The sequence below is a fragment of the Tripterygium wilfordii genome, chromosome 18 (assembly GCF_013401445.1).
Source record: "Tripterygium wilfordii isolate XIE 37 chromosome 18, ASM1340144v1, whole genome shotgun sequence".
NCBI classification, from domain to species: Eukaryota; Viridiplantae; Streptophyta; class Magnoliopsida; order Celastrales; family Celastraceae; genus Tripterygium; species Tripterygium wilfordii.
This window is the reverse complement of record NC_052249.1, coordinates 3841674-3864476: the sequence shown is the minus strand read 5'-3', so window position 1 is coordinate 3864476 and position 22803 is coordinate 3841674. Positions and strand designations below refer to the sequence as shown.

Below are 22803 nucleotides of genomic sequence, written 5' to 3'. Positions count from 1 at the left end.
TTCCATATTCTCTATATTAGTGCGTGGTGTTTTGGAATGAGAATGACATAGAATTGATTAAGGCAGACAAGAATCCCTTCATGGCGTCAGTCAATTGTGTAGAAGACAAGCTATATGATGAAGACACTGAAAATCACAAGTTACAAGCCTAGACAAACATGACAAACCCAAATTCGTTACCTTCAATAAGAACTCATTCTTAAAATAGGTAAAAACTATCCACACTCATATTTTCAACCCTTTGATGATCAAAATTTATAGACCAATTACCCTAGTCACGTAAGAAGTCAATGATTTTGGGACAAACAATAGAAGTTCAGCATGCCTAGGTCTTGAAGGTGACCGTGTAGATGACCTCTCATTTAACAGAAAAACATTTGGAGCCTTTGTTCAAAAGCAGACTTATCAATGTAGCAGAATTGATATTTGAAAAAGACCAACCAAAAGATTGCATCATCCATAAAGAAGAATTTGAAGCAGCTCCAACAAAGCTAGACGACCTAAAATCTAAGATTCATGATCATTTTGACGAAATCAATCTTGGCACTAAATAATTTATTAGACCATTGTTCATCAGTCAGCTCCTACCTCCGACATCACAGAAGAGATTATTCAACTCTTTAAGGAATTTCAAGATTATTTTCCTTCGTAGTATAAGATGTCAGACATTTCTAGAGAGCTTGGTGAGCATCAACTACCAATTAAAGGAGGTTACAAACCGTAAGCAGCCTCCAAGAAGGATGTCAAATTAACTTGCCTTGGTGTTAAAAAAAAGAGCTGGAGAGACTTCTCTATGTTGGGTTCATTAGAATAGCAAGGTACATTAAATGATTAACTAATATTGTACCTATAGTGAAGAATAATGTGAAGATCCGAGTCTACGTCGACTTCCAAAAATTGAATCTTGCTACGACAACTGAAGAATACCCTATGCCTATTGTAGACATGTTAGTAAACAGAGTAGCCAAATCTCAACTCCTATCCTTTATGGATAGACATTCAGGTTATAATCAAATCTTCATGCCACAAAAGATACACAAAAAACTACATTTTGATGTGCAGGCGCCCTTTGAGCATTTCAATGGGTGGTGATGCCATTCGGCTTAAAGAATGAATGAGTTATGTATCAAAGAGTCATGAATTCCATTTTCACGCCATGCTTGGTCATTTTATGAAAATCTACATTGATGATGTAGTCATTTTAGCTAAAATTTATGGGGATTCTTGGTACATCAAAGGGGTATTAAGGTTGGGAAAAATCTTCGAAAATTCAATTTTCTTAGAATATTCATCTCCAACCTTGCTGTGAAAGTCCAGGTATTTTCTAAATTTATGAAACTAAAACATGAAGAATGATTCGTTTGGGAAGAGTGGCATCAACAGGTTTTTCAGAAGATCAAGGAGTATCTAGCAAGACCTCTTATACTTACTCCTCATACACCCATGAAAGTCTTGAAGCTATACATTTTAACAGCAGAATGATCTATTGGTTGTCTTTTAGCACAAGACAATGAGAATGACAAAAAAAAATCTATCTATTAGTTTAGCAAGATACTATCTCCTACTAAACAGAGATATTCTCCAATTGAAATACTCTGTGTGAGTTGTTTCTTTGTAGTCACCAAGTTTAGACATTGCTTGCTACTTGTCACTATTTTGCCTTTGTGCAAAACCGATCTCATCAAATATCTTGTTTCTAGACTGATCATTAGAGGGATAATAGGTAAATGGTACATCGCCTTGATGTAGTTTACTTTTCATTATGTATCTCTAAGAGCAGTGAAAGGATAGGCACTTGCAGACATCTTGGTTGACCATCATTGCCTCAACATTGAAGAAACAAAATCTCCAGAGTTAAGGACGTCGTTATGTCCTACAATCTCTAGACACTCATGTTTGTCGGTTCCAAAACAAACTTTGTATCAGGATGTGGTACCATTATTATTTCTTCTGTAGGCTAGAAAACCCTTTTGGCTTTTCAATTCGATTTTGAATGTACTAACAACCAAGCAGAGTATGAATCAGTAATCATAGGCCCAAAGATCATCAATGAGCTAGGCGCATGATCTATTGAAGTCATTGAAGATTCTCAGTTGGTGATCAACCACTTAGGAGGCACTAACAAATGTCATATCCAAAAATTAGCACCTTACTATTGGTTGTCTCGTGTCCCAAGGAGCTCGTAAGCACTTTATTTGTGGAGCTCATCAAATAGTAACAAAGATGAGGTGGCTCGTTAGAAGGTCAGAATAACTATACAAAATGGGTTGAGGCAATCCCACTCAAGTTTGTAGCACAGCAAGATGTGATCAAGTTTATCAAAGAAAGCATCGTTCACAGGTTTGATCTTCCCCAACATATTGTGGAAAATCAAAGCACCATTTTCTTTGGCAACCAGGAACAAACCTTTACCTTGATATATGATTTCAAAATTTCACGTACTACACCATATTATGCTAAATAAAATTGCGAAGCAAAGTACACTAATAAAGTATTGAAGAATATTATTGAAGGAATGGTGAATAATAAGCCAAGGGCTTGGCATGAGACATTATTAGGAGCTCTCTAGACCTATAGAACATTAAAGAGGACATCAATAGGAGCTACACCCTTTATGCTGACTTATGGGTAGGATGCAGTCTTTCCTTATGGAGATGACAATCAAATCAACAATGGTGGCCTTACAAAATCAACTATCTCATGGAGATTACTATCAGGCCATGATGACAACATTGGAAGATCTATATGAAGTCAGACTGGCTGCCTATGATCATCTTTAAGTTGTTAAGCATAAGGCCTACAACAGGAGAGTATGAGAAAAGACATTTGTTGTAACTAACTTCGTGTGAAAAGTTGTTCTTCCAATTCGCCACAAGAATTCAAAATAAGACAAAATCTCACTTTCTTGGGAAGGACGACATTATAAGGTGATAGAGGTGAAATAGGATGAGTTTACTAGTTACAAAATCCGGACTGGAAAGTATAGATGGAACCTTCAATTATCCTACCTTATGGGAAATTATGGATAAATTTGTTTTGGACTAACCTTTTGTTCTATAGAAAAACCAAAAAATACATTTACCCAAAATAAACACCTTATCTACTCCACCTCATCCATAATAAAATTTCAGTCATTTAGGAATTCAAATCAGAAGCCAAATCATTATAACATTCAGAAAAGCCAGAAAACGCCACTGATAAAGCCCAAAAACAGCACCAAATATCTAGAAAGTTACTAGGGTCGTTCAAGAGAACACCACTGGAAACCTCAGAAAAAGAGAGCATATAGTCCAAACAGAGGGAAAGCATGAATTGTTTAAAGGGTAACCAAGATTATCAATGATTAACAAGAGGAGTTGTACTCCCAGTAGCAATCGGATCATCAGTTGGGATGCATCTTCTATTGGTTCACCTGTAGTCGGAGGAGTGGTTTCTTTAGAAGGAATCACGAATTCATCACAAATCTCCGTCAGTTGATCCGAATTGATAACAGACGCTACAGTATGCACTTCAATAAAAGATCTTTCACTTGCAAGGGTAACAACTCTGTCATCCAGCTTTGACACTTGAGTATAAACATCTTCAGAATCCTTGAGGGTTGTAGCATTTTTCTACAAAATGTCAGCCATAGTTTTCTCATGGATTTTCACTTCAGCTTGGAGACTAGTAATCCTCTACTTCAATTCCTCAATGGGTTTTCTTTCTTCAGCCTTGGCCATCAAAGAATATTGAAATTCATGACTAAGCTCTTGAAGTTTGGCATCAAACTCATTTCTCTTTTGTTCCTCAAAATTGATTTTTGAGAGCCGAGTATGGTTGTTGCTAAAATCTTTTATAAGGATGGGGAGGTCCTTCAAGAAATTCATGAGCTTTCCCATTATGGTTTTTGCAAGGTCTGAGGCTTAGAGAGTTTCTTCAATGGTTATTTTCAAATTAGGGAATATAGAATTTCAAAAAATTCTTGGCAGCTATAATTTTGACCTCGAAAAGAGTAATAGAGCTAGAAGAACCCAAAGCACTAGCATTTAAAGGCATGGGAACTAGGAGTAGAGTTCTGTTGGCCAACTTTGCTAGAAATCCCTGGTCTTCAACACTTTTTGGAGGAGTGGTCGAATGAGTAGCTTTCGTTTTCTTGGTTAATGGAACCTGGGAAGGAGAGGAATCATAGTCAATCTATAGAAAATACAAATAAGGGATTATTCGTGAGGTTAGTTTTATAGATTGATTAATTTGGAATAACTAAAGCTACATTTTCAGGGGAATTAGGATAATGTAGACTTTGGGTGGGCCGGCAGTAGGTAATGTTCGTTTGGATTACCTCAGTTGTTGCCCAACTCCTTATCTCTTGGCAAAGAACTTGTTGGCTACACTTTTCCAAAATTTTTGAATAATGGCAAGAGTTATCATGGAGACAGCCTTGTGACTTTCATTACCTTTAGAAGAATCATGAGAATGACCTGTGAATGAAAATGTGACAGTCAATACTGAACGAGAGACAATCAAAGGAAATGGCATATTGTAGAGGGTTACCAAAGGCATGAGACGCATCCACTCTAAGGTCAAGAGTGACCACAGCCAGAAGCTCTTCCAAAGCCTACAAGAATTGTTGATTGATATACTCGGTTCACTAGTGAGTAAACTCCGGGGTGGCTTCATCACACTCAACAAAGTAGGAGATTTGATTGAAGATACAATAGAGGTAGAGACAAAGTAAATACTGGTTAACACTTCAACTGATCACAGGCCCTACTCAGGAAAGGCTTGTTCTCTAAAAGGTATGGGGGCAATGGAACCATCTGGACATGACCAAATTATCGGACCAGCTGAGCGACATTATAATTCAACCTCACATTTATTGTGTGGGGATTCATGAAGTATTAAGGAAGTTCCCTGGACGACAGAAAGTTGGTCCATAAGGGGATGGTGTTTTCAGAGTCTTTATCAAATTCAAGGTCCTTAGAGTTTACACCCAGCCAATTAACAGATTGAGAGTGATTGAAGGCGAACTAGGTAAAGTGATCTATGAGGGTAAAGTCTTGATAAAAGTAAGAAAAATAATCCCTGAACTCATGGTCCAAAGGAGATATACCTTTATATTGGAGAACAAAATAGTCAAGTTCAGATGAGCCAGGATTGCATTCAGGGCAAAAAGGCTTAAAGTACGCCCACCGCTAGAGCTAAATGATCCAGAAGGAACCAGGGAAACTTTCAAAGCCCGATTGAATAAAGAGCCGCATAGCACGCTAGACGAGAACCAACACCATAGGAGAAAAAAATATGCAATAAAATGGGTCCATCAAAGAACAAGCCTGGTGAAATCCTGGGTGATCTCTTATAAGAGCTGACATAGAAAACAAACTTATTCAGCCAGAAAAGTAGAAACCTAATATGCTCTTATTAGATATTGTTTCTTTGTTTTCTGCATATGTTTTCAACCAGAAAGAGAACATATCCTTGACCATGGGATGGGAGAAAGAGATGACGTCAGGGGTTTCCAGAGTGGTGTTAGCTTCGATACCCATGAAGCGTAGTCCAATAATAAAGTTTAGTCATAGAATTGAGCCTCATCATAGAGGAGCACCTTTTGTACATGGATCTTTTGTCCACAGATCAATAGAAAGTCATGAATCCCTTAGCTTCCTCCATAAGTTTTCCTTATGGGTGGGCATATGACCTAGCCATGCTCTATACCGTGGGTCTTCAATGGGTTGGAGTTGGATGGGAGAGGTTCTAAAGTAAGTATTCCATGAGTGGGGATGGGTAAAAAGGAGTTCTTGATAGTAGAGAGGTTAGAATGGATGAAGAGACTTAGGGAGATACCTAGCAAGGGAAGGAGCCAAACCTTAACCTCTTTGGACCAAAAACAAGAGTCACCTCATGAAGTTAGGGGTGAACATTGATGGGAATACTTTCATTCACGATAATTTCTTGAACCAGGTCTCAAAGGTCAATATCATGGTGACTGGAGCTAGAATTGGGCATGGTAAAAATAAGAGAGCAGGGTACAGAGGTGGGTAGTGGACGAAAATGTCTTGGGAGAATTAAGGGTAAAAGTCAATAGTGACACAATTAAGGGAAAAAGTCAAAAGTCAAATTTAAAATCCATCTCTTAGAGGAAGGTTTGAAGAAGGATTTTTTGCACAAAAAATAACCCTCACACTCCTGCTGACACATGGCCAGAAGTGATTCATCTTTGTCAGATGATAACTAACCTCCTGGTGATGCGTGGCAAGGGCAAGATTTTTCAATTTCTACTGGTTGTTTATTTTGTAGATTGTTTGGTGATTACTAACCTGAAATCTAGGGATTGGTCACTAAAAATCAGGAATGTCCAAAGATCAAAGGTCCAAGAGGTATAATCAAGAGAATCATTGTCTTAACGTTCTATCCTCGTTCAAATCGATTCATTGAGGTAAGACTGAGATTTTAGCAAGATTATCTCAAAAGGAGTCTAGAAGAAATCGGAGTTTGTTAGCCCTACGTCCCTGAATTTTCTCAAGCACGCCTCCACCTACTACAAGATATTGAGAGGAAAAGACCACATTCTTCCGGCACACTAAGGAAAATGACATTTTTGCATGATCATTCGTGCAGGATAATCAATAGAATGGCGATTGCTAACCATGTTTCCATAACTTCAAGCACGAAGCCTACAAACAAGGAAGGTGGAAGATGCACGACGAAATTTCAAAATGATTTCTCTCAAAATATGTGATGAAATTTGAATTTTTTTTTACATATTCTCAATCAGCGTGAAAAATTCTTTCAAACAATATCACTCATCGATATATTCTGAGATGAAAAAAATCTCATATGTAAATTTAGTTTATCTGCACTGCATGTAGTATAGATAAATCATATGCAGTGCATTGCATTGAATTTATCTACACTGCATATAAATTAAATTTATCTACAATGTATATGATTTATTTGCTCTGCATGTGAATTAATTTGCATTGTACATTATTTATGTGCACTGCATGTGAATTTATATGCACTACTATGAATTTATTTGTTGTGCATATGAATTTATCTGCACTGCAGGTTTATTTATTTATACTGCATGTTTATTTCTCTGCACTACACGTTTAAAAACATAACAAAAATGTGAGCCTCTATTTGACCCTAATATTCAGATTAATATTAGACACAAATCTGTGAGTTTTTTAGTCTTCTTTTGAACACCATAAAAATTATCTCAAGCAAAGCTCAAACGAATGAGTTATGACTATTCGAACACACTGGTGTCACAAATACAACTTCGATTCGTAAACTTTGAGCCTATATTTGACCCCTAAAATGTTCCAATCTCCAAATGAATGTTAGACACTAATTTGTAGATCTTTGAGACTTCTTTTGAATGCCATGAAAGTATTCTCAATAGAAGCTTAAACGAATGAGTTATGATTGTCTAACCACACAAATGTCAAGCACACTAATTTCAGAAATACAGTTTCGATGCACAAACTTTGAGTTTCGATTTGACCTTCAAAATGTTCGAATCTAGAAAAATATAGTAGACACAATTATGTGGGTATTTGAGTATTCTTTCCGTATTTGTCTTGATCAGAGTTTAAATGAGTGAGTTATGATTGTCCAAACACACTAACGTCAGAAAAATATTTGAATGTTGACATTTAGAAATAAAACAATAATTGAGGGTAGTATTGTCAATGAAAAAGAAGTTTTGATTGTAGGTTTTCTTTGAATTTGGAAGTTATCATTTGATTAGGGGTGGTGTAGGCTATTGGTGGAACCCATGAGTTAAATACATCCAGTAGCGTCTCGAGAAAAATAGTAATCATTAAAAAAATTTAGTAATTTGTGTATAATTAATGTAGTAATTTAATAATCATGTCTAAAGATACTACTGTTAGTAAGTTCGTTCGATAGCTACATGTCTTTCATTTTCTTTTAATTTGAAAAGTTAATTATATATAGAGAAATTAAGTCATGTATGAGGGATGAATCAAGAGAGACGCGACCAACCAACAAGAGTTGACTTGGTTGGCAATCGAATGAGTTAGACAAATGTGTATTCAAGGTTTTGTTGATTGGTTGACAATCGACTGATTGGATTAGATATATGTGTATTCAATGTTCGATTCAACCATAAACATAATTCTTATGGTATTTTAAAAAAAAAAAAAAAAGGACATGACCAAGAATATTCAAAGCTTTTTCCGCGAAGTTACTAACGAGTGGTGACTAGTGGCCCACCTTTATGTGTGGCTCGAGTTTAATTCAACATGTCAAACCTTTTTCCACCCCCTGCGGCGCATGACGCCAAGCCCAAGCATGCATTTGCGAAGAAATTCTCCAGTTCGTGCTGGCTTTTACAACTTACGGACCTTTACTTCAAAACTATTAGATATGACCAATGACTAAGATTTTGGGTTTAGAATATAGAATTTAAGATTTAAACCCTAATCTCAATTATTAGTTAGATCTAACAGATTAGTCAGATCTAGATTAAAGCAAATCTCTTTACTTTTTAATAGCAAATATGTCCTTTCTAGAAAATAAATAAATAAATAAATATATATATATCCCTCCGCCTTCTCCTTGATCAACAACTCTCAATCAACAAGTAGTCACATTTTGTATGTATGTATGTATATATATACACACACATACATAAATTCTTCTACTTTAAACTATTGGATATGATCAATGAGTAAGATTTTAGGGTTTAGAATTTAGAATTGAATGTTTAGACCCTATATCAACCATTGGTCAGATCTAACAGTTTAAAACAAATATTTTTATCTTTTAAAAGCAAATATGACCTCATTAGCGAAGGACTTTATACATATCACTCTGCCTTCTCACTAATCAGCAACTCTCAATCAACAAGTGGTTACATTCTGTATGTATATATATACAGAAATTCTTAATTACATACTTTTTAAGACACACAGACTTTTCCTTTAAACTGTTGGATCTGACCAATGACTAAGATTTTAGAGTTTAGAATTTACGATTTGAGGTTTAGATCCTAATCTTAGTCATTGATAAGATCTAACGGCTTAAAACAAATGTTTTTATTTTTTAAAGCAAATATGTCCTCTCCAAAGAAGATATATATATTCCTCCACCTTCTCCCTGATCAGCAACTCTCAATCAACAAGTAATCATATTCTGTATAATCTTAGTCCTTAGTCATTAGACTGATCTAATAGTTTTAAGCAAATTTTTTTACCTTTCAAAAGCAAATATGTACCCACTTGAGATGACTATATATATATCCTTCCACCTTCTCCTTGATCAGTAACTCTGAATCAGCAATTAGTCACATTCTGTATAATCTCAGCGATTAGATAGATCTAACGGTTCAAAGCAAATGTCCTTACCTTTTAAAATCAAATATGTCCTCACTAGAGAATGACTATATATATATCCACCTTCTCCCTCATCAACAACTCTTCAATTAACAAGTAGTTACATTTTATATTATCTATATAGCTAGTGAAATATGGAAGATGGCATGCAATAATTACTTTGAGGAGGCTGAAGAGCGAAATTATTAGTGAATTATGGCATGGAAAGGAAGTGACAGAGCAGCTAATTAGAAAGTATGATCATCATCTTCATGAAAGTTTAATTCTTGGCTTCCAAGATACTCTCTTCCTTTGGAAAAACACCTTCGATGCTCAGTTCTAGTGGTTTTATGGTAGGCTACGCTATTCAACCCACAACCACTACCTTGCCTGATCAAGATTGTATGGAACAATGTAGCAAGGAAAGGTAAAATTAATTCCAAGTTTTCTTTTATTTTAGTTTTGGCCACAAATTAATTATTAATCTTGCTAAGATTAGTTCACTGCGATGGAGCGAGCAAGTGTAGGTGTGTCCAGGGAGCGTTGAAAGGCATCCTGTGGCTGTGGATGGTCATAGTCATAGCTGGAGGAAGTATGGACAGAAACAAAACCTCGGAGCCAATTTTCCAAGGTAAGAAAACTATCTAAAATAATTTCATGTTTTCATCAACCGTGCCAACTAATGCTATGCAAATCCAAACACCAAAATACCAATATTGGTATGGTAGTTGGGCCTTGCGGATCGACCTTATTGCTTTTATTGTATTTTTAAATTTATCATTATGTATTAAAAATAAACGTTAGGTATAAAATTAAAAGTATTAAAATATAAATATTTTATCTATAAGTTAAATTAAAGTATTTGTAAAATTAAAAGTAGTAAAAAGAAGGAGACAAAAGTGGGGTCATGTTTTAATATAAGCTTTTAATCTTCATGTGGCCCCACGTTTACAAAAAAACAAAAAAAAATGTAAACACCGAAAACATTGCACATGGTAGCTTTTTTGATGTCAGTGGATTCATTGGCTCCGCTTTGGCGCTTTGTCATTTAATATATATATTATATGTAGATGCCGACACTATGTAAAATATTTTCATGTTTTCATCAACCTTGCCAATTAATGCTATGCCAATCCAAAGACCAAAATACCAATATTGGTACGGTAGTTGGGCCTTGAGGATCGGCCTTATTACTTTTATTGTATTTTTTAATTTATCATTATGTATTAAAAGTAAACGGTATGTATAAAATTAAAAGTATTAAAATATAAATATTTTATCTATATGTTAAATTAAAAGTATTTGTAAAATTAAAAGTAGTAAAAAGGAGGAGACGGTCATGTTGTAATATATGCTTTTAATCACCATGTGGTCCCCACGTTTATAAAAAAACAAAAATAATGTAAGCAGCGAAAACATTGCCATGGAAGCTTTTTTGATGACAGTGGATTCATTGGCTCCGCTTTGGCGTTTTGTCATTTGGCACATGTAGGTGCCGTCACTGTGTACTATATACGTCAATTATGTATTGAGGGGCACTTGCGTGTTGACAATTATTGGATTCGGTAAAATAGTAACTTTCACGAATTATAACTGGAGATCTTCTTGAGAAGGGTTCTTCTTCTGTCTTTAGTGTTTTTTGAATTAGTCAAGGGTTCACAACCTCTTCGGGGGTTGTGAAGTGAAAGTGTTAAGTGTCGCGCTACATATACACGGTTTCTGAGAGAATTCGTAAATAATATATAAGGAGAGGCACAATGAGGACATTTGTCCGATCCATGATTTTAATTTGGGTTCCCAATGTTTCTATAGTATTGCGTAAGCAATTTAGTGAATTTTGTGAATCTATTCCTGTCATGGTCAAGAGAATTTATCATGCATTTACCTTATGAGTCTATGGGAATATAATGCATATGGATCTGAGTAGGAGAAATGAAGATAATAATGGCCAATCTTCATTCTGACGAACAAATCACAAAAGCATTCCTCGATGACATTTTGAAATAAAAGAGGAAGATGATGAACCAAGAAATGTAAACGAGACTATTTTCATTCCCTACAAAGTATTGATATATTTATGATTTAAAATGACATTGTTGTTATATCAATTTATTAATAATCAAATAACAATATATTTTTGAACATGGGTACAATTAATAGTACCATTAAATATATTTTTATAAAATATTTTATTATAATATTTTTATCATTATCAACTAATTAAATGGAATTTTAAAGTCTATATGATTGGTGTATATTTTCCTTAAACGGATAAAATAACTTTATTTTCCAAAATTCAAAGTAACAAAGATATAATCATTCATTGCTAGTAATTAATTTGGAAAACATTGAACCAAAATAAAAGAAAGTTTAAGTATCAATGGGATAAGTACAACAAAGTCATTGCAAGATAAGTGTAAGACTGTAATCCGCCATATTATGTGGTTGGAGTGTCTTTGGCCTCAAGTTCTGTCCAACTTTTAGACTATGAATACATGCATGTCTTTGACCTTTTCAAAAGATAGGGATAGTTACTATCAATCTCGTGGATAAAAGCTCAAATTTCCAATTATATTATTACTTGAAGTGATTAAAATGAAAATAAAATTAATCTTGTCATGATTAGTAAAACCACTCAAAATGAGTGTAAAATTTAAAATTTTAGTGCCAAATTGCTCGTAAATATATTGTTGTGACTGAATAGTAATAACTACCCTTATTTTTCAGTGACCAATCCATATATTTTTTTTGTTAACCAATACTAATACATATATGCATTGGTTTTAGAGAGGAAAATTAAAGATCAAAATGCAATATTTTTATTTTATTGTATCGAAATGAACTTAATTAATTTTTATATTTATTACATGCTAGTAATTGAGTTATGCAAAGAACGTGCATGCCACGGAAAAACATGCAAGGACAATAATTATCGTTCGGACAGCATGGGAAGCAATGTGTACAACAAATCATGTGTCAACAGATTGAAGAAAAAGACTTAATAATTAAACTCCCATTGTACATGCCATGCATGCATGCATTATTGCATCATTAAATATATTCAGACAAATTTGCTATGAAAGTTTAGAAAAATTTGTTGCTTATTGTGTTGTCGGCTTCCCTAGAAAGAATAGCCAAACCAAAAAGTAAAATAACAACACACAGGAAATGCCACAAAGCCAGCAAAAGAAACAACATCTGAAAATGACTAGTTCTGTTGTCCATCCTCAATTCCACTCCAATAGGGAATTCGGTCCCCTACAGCATGACTAAGACTAAGAGGTCACTATTTTAATATATACAAGTTTTACTTATTCATGGAAAGTGAGAGTTGTAAATAAGCTGAATCATTAAAGGAAGGTTTGGAAATAAGGAAAAAAAATATAAAAGATTTGTTCCAATAACATCTCAAAAAAAAAGAAGACAAATATTACGAACCAACCAAAATACCTTTACCTATGTAAAAGAGGCTTTCACATCTTCTTCCTTCGCTTGCGACAAAAATCGACACCTCTTCTTCTTATTCCTCCTTTGCTGGCAATATTTCCTCCACCGATCTCTTCCGTCGATCAATTCTTCCATCAATCAATTCTTCCGTCGATCTCTTTCCTCTAAATCTATTGTGAAATTATCCTAGGATCCTCCTTAAACAATATCAAGAACAAAAAAGAAAATTTAACTTGAGAATAGAAACACAATCACAATTCCAAACCAGAGAAAAAATCACGGGTGTTGTTAAAAGACAACTAGAGAAAATTTCATTATGTAGAAAATTTATACAACTACACACTGACAATTTTCTCTCACCAAAAAACTCATGAATAACCAAGAACCCAAGAGATTATCAAAAGCCCCATTCTAGCTCCTATCTCTGACACTCTACATCTTGAATCTCTCACCAAAAAATCCAGACAAAATCCAAGAGATACACCACAAAGTTATCCTCTTTTACTCTCTCTCAATGCTCACTGCAAACAACCTATTGTTTCTCTCTACAAAAATACTCATGAACCACTAGTATTTATAGTAGAAGAAAATTTTAGAGTTAAATTCTACCTAGAAGTCCCTTCAGATCCCCAAGATGTTTCCGGTTACAAATATGATAACAATCACATTCCTAACTAAAGACTAACAGAAAAAGAGTTTCGTCAAAACTGGGAATCTTTCGTAGCACAAAAACTCTTCTAGAAGTATGCCTCTCTATCTACATTATGCTGTTGCTCCGTGACTGTCATCCCGACAGCTACTTAGCTCGTCGCAACAAATTACTTCTGCCTATATTTTTTTAATCTTCTGAACACCCCTTTTTTGATAAAAAGCCTAACATATCATTCTTCTTCAATAACATCTAGGTGTCCAAAAAGAGAAATAGGGAACGAAAATGAAAAAGCTATATTTGTTGATATAATATATGCTTTTTGGCATTTTTCTATGGTTTCTTTTCGTTTTGCTAATGATTCGTTGATATTATATCTATTTTGGATCGGTTGATAATCTAGTTTGGATCTATTGATATTACATATGTTTTGCCATTTTCCGTCGTGTTTCCGTCTTTAAACATATATAATAAAGTAGCTATCATATCAACATGTCAAAGCACAATGAGCAGAGAATGGGAGGTAGCCTAGTTGGTCAGGTTGCCTACCTAGGACCTTAAGGTCTAGGGTTCCATTCTCACCAGAGGGATTGAGATTCGGGTAATTTTCATCCGTTGTGATGGCCTTTATGCCCCTTGGGCATGACTTAGTGTGTGTACGGTCTATGGGTCTTTCAAAAAAAAGCACGATGACCAACCCCCAGCCATGATTCACTGGCATCAGCTGTTGGTTTCACCAGAATTTGACATTGAAGCCGCGGCCATTCATGAAGAAAATAGTTCAATCCGACCGTCGGAGACAATGACCTAGCAAGCCACCATCATGGGAGTGTTCCCCAAACTTAGGCGCATCATCCCCACTCATTGACTGGCTATAATAGCCATCGGATGAAGAGGATCCAATTTTAGGTATCAAATGGGAAAGATGAGAGTTTTTCAGTCAATAAAATAAATGAATCATAACTTTTTATACTTTATGAAATATTATTTTAAACTTTATGGAACAAAACTTATTTGACTATCCTTATTAGAATAAATTTTTTAATTAAACAAGCTGACATATTATAATTCCAATTTTGATTTAAGCATGATAATCAATGTCGGTAATAGACCTATTTACGAATATTTAGTCAAAATAGATCGTAGATGTACAAGTTTCTTCACGATCGTTAAACTTGTCTGTTCATGAACATAAATGAGTTGAACTCAGGTCTGTTCATATTAGGCTCGTCTATTTATGTTTGTCCTGCACTTTGAAGAAGCAAAAACCTTCCACGTTCAAGCATACATGAACACTACCAATATGGCAAATGTTCCCTTAATTGCAAGCACAATGCCTACAATCTAGGAGAGTGAAGTAGGATGCACGTTTCCAATACTCCCACATCCACTTTGAAGAAGGAGCACGACCTGAGATGCTCACTTATCTTTGTAATTAGTATGACTCCAACCAACTAGTTACTAGCTTAGCCTTTTACTTTCCAAGCCTCCGTGGTTATATTTTGTTTTAACTTGTAAAGCAATACATTCCAGGACATATTCCTAGTTAATAAAATTTATGATACAATCCATCAATGTTTTGTTTTTCATTTCATTTCAATTCAATAGCGTTTCTTTTATTCCAGTATTAGTCTTCTAAGTTCTTTTCTCGAAAGGCAATCTCAAACCAACGATTATTATGTTTTCAGGCTATACACAGCTCATTCGGGTGAAAATGTCAGATTCAGTGCAAGAATTCTTATATCAAGAATTTTTGGAGTGACAACAAGTCTTGGTACACCTGAACATACATACACCATCCACAACCCAAACGCTCCTATCCCCAGCTGCCACAAACGGCTGATCTCTTGTCCAATGCAAAAGAGAGCAAGCATAGAGTTAATTAAATTGGTAAGTTAAAAAATAGTGTTACGTAAATTTCGATTTGTAGTATAAAAGGTCGAATTAAGAAATTTCACATTAACAACCAAATTAGATTAGGAACATTCAGTTCATCAAGCCACTTCAAAAGGAATGAAATTTATATTTAGTTTAAATTTTATTATATTTAAAGCTTGTATATACTTGATGATACGAGTTTAACTTTGAAATTCAAATTATTACTGCCTAATTTACTAATCTCTTCAAAAAATAATAAATTAATAAATAACTTTCCATAAGTAATTAAGAAATTCTTGGCCTAATCATAACTACTACGTAATATTTCGATCAACTAAAAATAAATATTTTATTTATTCATGAAAAACAATTCTCATAAGTAAACCTTGCATAAAAAACAATTCTCACTATGTTTATTAGATAATTGCTTCCTTTAGATCTCTTCAAACCCACTTGCCGTGGCAAAGACAAAATCCTCTAAGATGCCCAAGAGAGCTGTCACATTAATAATTAATTTAACACTTTTGTCCTACCCTTTTTTTGTGTTATTGTTTGTGTTAGAAGTGATCGCTAGTCACATGATGATACGTAAGAGTATGGGATTTTCCTTTAGAAGTTCTCATCCAATTTTTAGGAGACATGTGGCGGAGGTAGGGAGATTTTGCACTAACCGTATGTTTATTTTCCAAGGTATCTAATTTTATTTGATCTAAAATCTATGAATCAGTTGTTGAAAATCAAGATTGTCTTAACGACCTTTGTCCAAAACAGCTAAAATGCGAGGATTCATTGTCAACGTTGTTTCTTCCATTTTGAAGTGGTTTGTTATTAAGCGTGAAGCCTACATTCTAGGGAGTGTGATGAGCTATATATGCTTAGTGCTCCAACAGCCTCCATAAAGAACAACCACGACCTAGATACAGGGAAGTTTGGTTCAATAACCTAAGTAGCAAGCGAGCAAATAGTTTTTTATGATCTACCACAACAGAACGTGTCAAGATCATGCCCAGGGAACAAGAGAAGATGACCACCATGAAGACCAAGAAGACTATAAAGAGAAGTAGAAGCAAGATTTGCAAGTAACCCACGTCAAACACAAACTCTGCGTCTCTAAATTTTATCCTTTATATTAGCATGACTCAGGTCAACTAGTTTTTAGCCTAGTTATTTCCTTTTATGGCCTCCGTGGTGGTAGCTTCCTCGGCTATTGTGTCATTTTAGCTTGTAAAGCATGTTCTTTTCTTTCATACATTTGAGGATATATTCCAAATGAAAACCATACTGCATACCAGCGAAATGTTATTTTCATTATGTCTAATAGAAGTACTTTCATTTCGATATTTGTCTTCTATCTCCTATCGTTCTCACCTGACACTAGATAAATTTTAAGTCCTTTTCAGGAAGACACCCTCGAACTAGCAGTTTTATGTTCTCAAATTGCATACAGCTCGATTGGTGACAGGTCAGATTAATGCACAAGTCACAAATAAAAAATCTTTGGACTGACAACAAGTCTTGACATGCTCGAAACATACATCATCCTATCACAAATTCAAACACTCATGTCTAGCATAGAAGACTGTCAACATTTTTTTGGCATGCCCAATGGGACATTTAGTGTTAAGCATTTGCAGTCATGATAAAGAGAATAATAAAAGCAATGGTAGATGAACTAGTAGTTGGAGACAAGTCTCTACCCTATTCATCTAAGGAGTCACATAACATTCTCCAACATACTCGTTCTAGTGAAGGAGAAGGAAATATAAGTCACATTTTTGTCAAACTTTTAAACCAAAAAATCTCCACAGAAAATAACAATTTGATACAGACTATAGAGCTAATAGCAAAAAATATGCAACAAGCATGTCAGTAGACTCTCTTGTAGAGTCAAGAAGCTCTTCAACCTAACTCCCAAGAATTCTAGCAAGTTCTTCAATCAATGCAAGGTTAACAACAAGTTGTATGTCTAGCTTTAACTCCATAACAGTCTATACATACCATTCAACAAGCAGCTCCACCTCAACAATCACAAGAAATTCTGAAGGAGCTAACTCCGTGTTGATGGTCATCCAACGAGGATCAGATCCCAATAGTAGTAATGACCACTCTATTGTGAAAAATTCAGTTATAGTTCCTACAATCACTCTGATAGTTTTATATAAATCGTTTAGAATTTTGGAGTGCAAGAAAAAGATTTTCAGGTGACGTCTTCTACAATTACCTTTTCCTCCATTAATTGCTGCTCCTATCAGTGGAAATATAGTTGCTCATTTTGGAACAAGACTAAATGAGCAGATGGAAGTGAACAATGTCAAGTAGAGGCTTCCTTAGGTTGTAGCTCCTACAGAACAATGGAAAGAACCATATATCCAACTATAACAACAACATTATCAGCCTTATCCTCAAAACGAGCTCAGGAGGCAGAGTCAGTATGACTATCAACAGCCTTACCATCTGCCACATGTGAACCTGAATCAACCATATCACTGGTTGTAAAGGACATGACAGTCCAATTTAGAAAAAAAATTGATGACTTAGATTTCCATGATTTCTCTTATCCAACTGCTTGGGATGTCCTTTATGAAAAAGTCCTTAAAGGGGAGAATGACATATCCAACTCATCGAAGGGAACCTATTACAAATACTCCGATTACATGTGGCCAATGTCGAAGATGAACCAATACAAGAAGTTGTTGTGATTGAGATTTCGAATAAGAAGTCTTACATCTGTAAAGGCATTGTCACCTCTAGAAGTAATTCAGAAAAATGCCTACTGTAAGTATCACCACTTCTGGATCATTTTATCAATGATTGAATTGCTTTTACAAATGAGATTCGGGCCATGATAGATAGAGGAGATTTTATTGTTCCCGAAATAGCAATAGGAGTACATGACAATCCATTCCCACCAGATATGGGAATGCATATGGTTTCAGTCAATATGAGCCAACTACTTAGATCAACATCAAGACATAAGGTAATTCTAGAAGACATTTAGAACATCAGACCTCTAGACAGATGTCAAATGCCTCTTGTCCAGACACATAATCCTAAGGAGTTCTGGTGCGATCGATGGTCTTTTTAGAAGAAGTCACAAGCAAAACCTTCTAGAAGATCATGTTTTTCTTCAGAATATGGACACAAACTATTCAATCAGAGATAAACACTTCATAAATAAGTAGTATTCATTCCAACTCCAGAGAAGGGATTGAAGACTCCTTTTCATAAAATAGATGCTTCAGGTTCAGGTTCAGGTTCAGGTTCAGGTTCAGGCTCAGGCTCAAGCTCGGTGGCAAGTTCAATGTCGGGAAGGTAAATTTAGAAGTTTCTAATTTATTTAAGTAAGATGTCCACAGGAAAGGGATTCGAATAGCTAGAAGAATCATTGATAAGTCAATCCATCACCATTCCTTGCAATCCAGATCCAAGATGGCCAAACCACCAATTCCTTCTATCGATATTTTGGTAAAATTCAAGCAACGAAAGAATAAATCCACTCTTACCAAAACTCAGTAGAGGATGTTGCAAAAGAAGTGACAGAACGAACGAAATACTACAAAGTCTTCTCAACAACCATCCAGAAGAGGGTGTTCAATATGTTGCTGATGACTTGCTATCCTTAGCCTTGGGAGGGATCGATTTTCAATATCTTTCTAGGCAAACAATGCAATCTCCATATGACAAGTGCGTACCTAATAGAAGAGTTCCTACCAACATGAAACTCAGAAGGCAGACACTCTTGACCTAAAAAGATCACACTCCTGAACAGTCAGACTACTATGCAGAGGGGAGAGGACTCGGGCGGCAGAATGAGTAGTCCTCACCTAATCAGGGGTATTTTAAGGATATTTCATACATTATGACCTATGTTTAGCCAAGATACAGCGAATAGTGATTCAAGTAGCAAGCATCATGGATCAGCCAACTTTTGCTACCATTCTGAATGAACCAATTAGGGAGGAAGCTCAAAAATGTGCCAAAGATGTGGCTCCAAAATCTCCATCAGAAGTAACCCAACGACATCAACCAGTCTTGTTCATCCAAAAAGAAGCTTTTGCAAATTCAAAATATGAGTTAGCATCCTATGTCATGTTTGAGAAACCAACATTTAGCATGATTCATCACCTAAGGCCACTCTATCTTTCAAGACACATGGATGGAATGATGATCGATAGGTTCCTTGTACACAACGGATTAGTAACGAACTTGATACCTTGTTCTACTACATACAAGATTGGTAGGCAATAGTCTAATTTGGTTTCAACTATTGCTACTATATCAGACTTTGCAGGAGGAATATCTACAGCTCAAGGTATCTTGACTATGATGAAGCTTATTATTTTTAGCAAGAACATGACCACTCCATCTTTTTTGATCCACTCACGTTCCACCTATAATCTCTTGCTGGGAAAAAATTGGATACACTCTTGTATTGCATTTTTATCTTATCTACATTAGTGCGTGGTGTTTTGGAATGAGAATGACATAAAAGTGATCAGGTAAGACAAGAATCCCTTCATGGCGTCAGCCAATTGTGTAGAAGCCCCGCTATAGACATTGAAGGTCATAGTTACAAGCTTAAACAAACATGGCAGACCCAAATTAGTTACATTCAATAAGGACTAATCCTTAGAAAAGGTAGAAACTATTTACATTAAGGTTTTTCTTCGATGACCAGAATTTGAATGTCGATTATCCCAGTCATATAAGAAGTCAATGATGTTGAGACCACCAATAGAAGTTGATCATGCGCTGGCCTTGAAGGTCACCATGCAACTGACCTCCTATTTTAGAAAAAAATTTTGAAGAGTTTGTTCAAAAGCAGACTCCCCTATCAATGTAGTAGACTTTATCTTTGAAGAATACCAAACAAAAGATTATACCCTAAATAGAAGAACTTGAAGCAGCTCCAGCAAAGCTAGACGACCTGAAAGCTGGCATTTGGGATCCTTTGGCTGAAACAATCTTAGCATTAAAGAATCCATAAAACCGTTGTTCATCAGTCAGCTCCTATCCCCAGACATCAAATAATATATTATTTTTCTCCTTAAAGAATTTTAGGATTGTTTTGCTTGGTAGTACAAGAAGATGTCAAGCCTTTTCATAGTGCTTGTTGAGCATTGACTACCAATCAAAGAATGTTACAAACTGCATAAGCAGCCTCCAAGAAGGATGTCAAATTAACTTTCCTTAGTGGTAAAAAATAAGCTGGAGAGACTTCTCAAAGTTGGGTTCTTTAGAATTGCAAGGTATATGGAATTGCAAGGTGTGTGGGAAGAGATCCGAGTCTTTGTGGACTTCCAAAGCCTGAATCTTGCGACGTAAAGGATGAATACCCTATGCCTATTACAGACATACTAGTAAACCAAGTAGCCAAATATCAAGTCCTATCCTTTATGGATAGACATGTAGGTTATAATCAAATCTTCATAACCACATAAGATACACTCAAATTATATTTTGATGTCTAAGAGCCTTTTGAGCATTTAAATGGTTGGCGATGCCATTCAGCTTGAAGAACGTAGGAGCTACGTATCATAGAGTCGTGAATTCTATTTTCACGACATGTTTGGTTATTTTATGAAAATCTACATTGATGATGTGGTCATTTTATAAAAATCTCAGAAGACCATTGGCCATAATGAGGAAATACAGCTTGAAGATAAATCCCTTGAGGTTTGTCTTTGAAGTTTTAGCTAGAAATTTCTTGGGATTCCTAGTACATCAAAGGGGTATTGAGGTTGAAAGAAAATAAACCTAGAGCAGTTCCTAAAGTTCAACCTCCTAGTAAAATGAAGGAACTCCAAAGATGCTTTGGACAAATCAATATTCTCAAAAGATCATCTTCAACCTTTCTAAGAAGAGTTGAGAAACGATTGAGGTTATCCAAACAAAGATTAACTGTTACCAGCCAACCCAAAGTCTACACTATTCCTAATTCCCCTAAGAAGGTAGTTTCGGTTATTCCGAATGAATCAATATGTAACCTTACGAATAATCCCTAATTTGTATTTCCTGCAAATTGACTATGATTCTCCTCTTTCCCAGTTGCCATTAACCAAGAAGAAGAAAGCTACTTATTCCACCACTAATCCAAAATGTGTTGATGTCGAGGGATTTCTAGCCAAGTTGGCCAACATGAACTCAAGTCTCAGTTCCTAGGCCTTCGATTGCTAGTGCTTTAGGTTCTTCTAGCACCGTTACTTTTTTTTAGGACAAGATTATAGCTGCCAAGAAGTTGTTGAAAATCCTCAGTGCTATAAAACTTGAATCCTGCCTACATCACTATATGTTCTCCAATTTGAAGATAACCATTGAAGAAACTCTCTAAGCCTCTGACCTTACAGAAACCATCAGGTGAAAGTTCTTGACATTCCTGAAGGACCTCTCTATCCTTATAAAAGATTTTAGCAGCAATCGAACTTGGCTCTCAAAAATCAATATCGAGAAAGAAAAGAGAAATGAGCTTGACGCCAAACTTCAAGAGCTTAGCCATGAATTACAATCTTCTCTAACAATTGAGGTCGAAGAAAGAAAACCATTAAGGAACTAAAGTAGAGGATTACTAGTCTCCAGGTTGAATTTAAAATCCATGAGAAAACTCTGGCTACCATTTTGTAGAAAAATACTGCCACTATCAAGGATTCTGAGGGTGGAAGAAAAATATTACCACTCTCAACCACTGTAACTAGTAAACTCCTCATTTTTTTCACCTCTATCACCTTATTGGGTCCCTCCCAAGGAGGTGACCATTTGTCGTATGTTGAATCCCGATGACCAATTGGAAGAATAACTTTCCACTCCAAGTTTGTTACAACAAATGTATTTTCTCGTACTCTCCTGTTGTAGGCCCTAACAACCTTCTGCTTCTGAACTTTAAGATGATCATAGGCAACTAGTCTGACTTCATCTAGGACTTCCAATTCTATCATTATGGCCTAATAGTAATCTCCATAAGATAGTTGATTCTGTAAGGTCATCCTTATTGGTTTGACTGCCATCAACATATGAAGGACTACATCCTGCCCATAAGTTAGCATAAAACATGTAGTTCTTATTATTGTCCTCTTTAATGTTCTGTTGGCCCAAAAAGTTTCTGATAAAGCCTCGTGCCAAGTCCTTGGCCTATTCTACACCATTCGTTCGATGATGTTCTTCAATACTTTATTAGTGGACTCTACTTGGCTATTGCCTTGAGCATAATATGGTACAGAATGTGAAATTTTGAAAACATATTTCACGGAGACAATAAAGTCGGCCTCGTGACTTTCATTACTTTTAGAAGAGTCATGAGAAGAACCCATGAAGAAAAATTCATCAGTCAGTATTGAACCAGACATTCAAAGGAAATGACATATTACAGAGGGTTACCGGAGTCATGAGACACATCCACTCTAGGGTCAGGAGTGACCATAGCCCTCTAAAGTCAATGATAATTGCTGATTAATATACTCGGTCCACTAGTGAGTAACCTCCAAGGTGGCTTGATCATACTCAACAAAGTAGTAG

At 35.5% G+C, this 22803-nt stretch overlaps 2 long non-coding RNA genes across 2 annotated transcripts; one reads left to right on the top strand and one right to left on the bottom strand.

Moving 5' to 3' along the window:
* Nucleotides 1-3189: 3189 nt before the first annotated feature.
* LOC119984869 lies at nucleotides 3190-5914 on the bottom strand. The gene is made up of 3 exons (XR_005464993.1): nucleotides 4531-5914; nucleotides 4319-4457; nucleotides 3190-4146 (listed from the first exon to the last, which is right to left on the bottom strand). It is a non-coding gene; the product is annotated as an uncharacterized LOC119984869 (long non-coding RNA).
* Nucleotides 5915-9430: 3516 nt separating this feature from the next.
* On the top strand, nucleotides 9431-10132 carry LOC119984758. The gene is made up of 2 exons (XR_005464975.1): nucleotides 9431-9747; nucleotides 9820-10132. It is a non-coding gene; the product is annotated as an uncharacterized LOC119984758 (long non-coding RNA).
* Nucleotides 10133-22803: the final 12671 nt, after the last annotated feature.